Below are 3,034 nucleotides of genomic sequence, written 5' to 3'. Positions count from 1 at the left end.
AAGCAGAACACAGGCTATGAACTGTAGGCTACTCCAGAGTTCCCAGTCACCACAAGAATAAAAGCATTTAACACAGGCTGTACAAAGCATGACTTGAATTCACTCAATAAAGTTAAAATAGGAGTTAAACTGACAATGGCGTACTGGTGGCGACGTACCTAGTGACGACGTGTGTATCACACGGTTGTTAGGCGACGTACCTAGTTCAGATGTATTTATATGGCGGGTGGATAGTGTCAGAGCGAGGAAAGCTACTATGGCGGGTGGATAGTGCCAAAGCAAGGATTACCAGGAGAAGGAGAAGGAGCAGTCTACCCGCCAGACCATGTGGATTTTTGAATGAGAGTGATTGGGACTGCAGATGGGAGACCGGCGGCGACTTGGCAGCGAGTGCATGGAATCAACGTCCTCTGGCTGCGACGTCCTCTGGCGGCGTATGTTCGAATTCCTGTATAAATATACCCCTACTAAATTAATTTAATTAAGTAAACCCCACATTTGAGTTTTTCAAGTTTCTGTTGTAAACTTCTCAGCTGACAGAACTTACAAAATTAAGTTGATTAATATCTTGGATAAATATTATATCCATTAGATTACCCTCCTTTTAAATTTCTGTGTAAAATTTAATTTAACAGCAACACTTTTAATGACAAAACGGCTGGAGCATATAGACCTGTACTCCTTGTATTGAAAATAATCTCTGGTTCCACACTCCAGTCCAGTTGGTGGCGCTGATGCACCTCTCGGCTAGTTTGCCAACCGCCAATAAAAAACAGAAAAAAGAAGAAGAAGTTTGATTTAAAAAAAACAAGCCTGACGGCGACGGGCTTATCAACGACGTTGTGCACTGGCGACGGAGTAGGCTGTCCACACACGTAGCTGTCACACGACGGTCTCCTTTGGTAGGTTATCCGTGGCACAATCCACCCGCCATACTCCTGGTAATCCTCGCTCTGACACTATCCACCCGCCGTAGTAGCTTGTTGTCTACTTAACTACGATAGTAAAGAGGCGTGGTTTGTGTTTTAAACACGTTTTGCTTACGAGTTATTGATCCTGGAAGTTTGAATCTGTGAATATATTTCTAACTTTACCGAACTCCATAGCTAACGTTTTACAATTTATATAGCTTCCATCATGTAACTGAGGACTCTTCCGCTAGCTTATTAACGTTACGTTTATTACAAGTAACACACTGAGGTGACGTCCACGTTAAACGACTCGTAACCGCTCCTAACCAACGGAATGTAAATTGATTTGCTTGAAATTGTTCGTTTGAGCTGTAACGTTAAGTAAACTTAAGATAATTAATAACGGATTCATAGTTATCGTTAACTGTTAACATTGGTCTCAACAAAAACTTTAGTGTTGCAAAATAACGTTAACGTTACCACATTTATCTATTAAAAAGCATTTAAAACCTTGTGAAGTATAATGTCACTAACAGATATGCAAGTTATTTTAATATTTTCCGGTGTCTTACCTTGTCTAACTGTAGCTGGTAATGTCGGTAAACTGGTAACAACACAGGGCCGCAGGTTCCAACCTCCACCATACAGCACCGCAGAGTAGCATGTAGCATTAGCTCCTTAGCATGAGCTAACTCGGTCATGTCGAGATAGGCGGTAGTGGTTTCAGCAACACGTCACCTCAGCTCCACCTACGACCCGCCTCTTTGCCCATTTTTGGTTATCCGGGAGTGACGCGCGGTGACGCGTTGCCAAGATGGCGCTGGCCAGCTCCGCTAATTTTGAGCTGCTTCTTCTTCTTCTTCTTCTTATTATTATTATTAGTTAATGGCAGATTGCAAACAACTTTTAAGTGCATACCGCCACCTACTGTACTGGAGTGTGTAACATCATATCACTCAGCTATCAACCTCAATAAGGTGCTCTCATATTCTGTTCACCAACCCAGTGTCTTTAAGAAATTTAAATAATGCCTTCCTGGTGATTCTTATACCCTTTTCTTCTCCTTCTGTTCCCAATACCCCCATCAGATTCCATTCCCGCCCTGCCTCCTGAACCCTATCTTGAAATATCCGTCTTTCCAACTCAAACAATATGCAGTGCAAAATGACATGTTCAACATTTTCTTTAACCCCACAGTTTTCACATTTTTCACTCTTCCTTTTCCCCAATAAAAACAAGGTGCCATTCAGTCCTGTGTGATCTACTCTTAGTCTTGTCATAATAATTTCCTCCCGCCTGGTCCTTTCGCTATAATTTTTATTACTGACACTTTTGTATTTTAAAGTAACTCCTTCCTTTCCTGTCTTCCTCCCACCATTTCTGCCATATTTCAGTACCTTTCTTCTTAATGGCTGTTTTTCCTTCTCCTTTTCCTAGAGGTATTTGAACTGTTATTTCCTTTTGTAATGCCTCTTTTGCTAGTTTGTCTGCAATCTCATTTCCATTTACTCCCTCATGAGCTGGCACCCAGCAAAACTGAACTCTATCCCTCCCCGATGTAATCTTAATAAGCTGTGAAACATTTCTATCAGTAGGCCTTCTCTGCCAGATGTCATTGACTGAATGCTTTTAATAACTGCTAAGGAGTCTGTGCATAATATCACCCCATCAGGTCTGACCTCTTCAACCCACTGTAAAGCTATGATGACTGCCACTATTTCTGCTGTATATACAGATAGCCTATCTGATAATCGTTTTGAGATATTTATTTTGAATTCTGGTATATTTATTCCAATTCCCACACATTCCTGTTTGTTTTTAGATCCATCTGTATAGATTTTTAGATAATTATGGAAACTGTTTCTCAGATAACTGCTTCTCCCACTTCCTCTATTCCCCATCCTCTTTTCTTTTCCAGTATACTAAAATCTGTTTTCACGTCTGGATAGAGCCAAGGTGGAATGTTACTGATTGGATTGGGTGTGGTGAAATCTAATGCTTCCATTCCATATTCCCTGACTCTCTTTTCCCCCGTCCATCCAAACCCATGCCCCCGAAACTTGAAATATTCCCAACAATCCTTTGTTATCTCCTTTGCAGGGTTTTCTTTCCCACTTCCTTTC

The sequence above is a fragment of the Micropterus dolomieu genome, linkage group LG01, assembly GCF_021292245.1.
Source record: "Micropterus dolomieu isolate WLL.071019.BEF.003 ecotype Adirondacks linkage group LG01, ASM2129224v1, whole genome shotgun sequence".
NCBI lineage: Eukaryota > Metazoa > Chordata > Actinopteri > Centrarchiformes > Centrarchidae > Micropterus > Micropterus dolomieu.
This window is presented reverse-complemented; position numbering follows the sequence as displayed.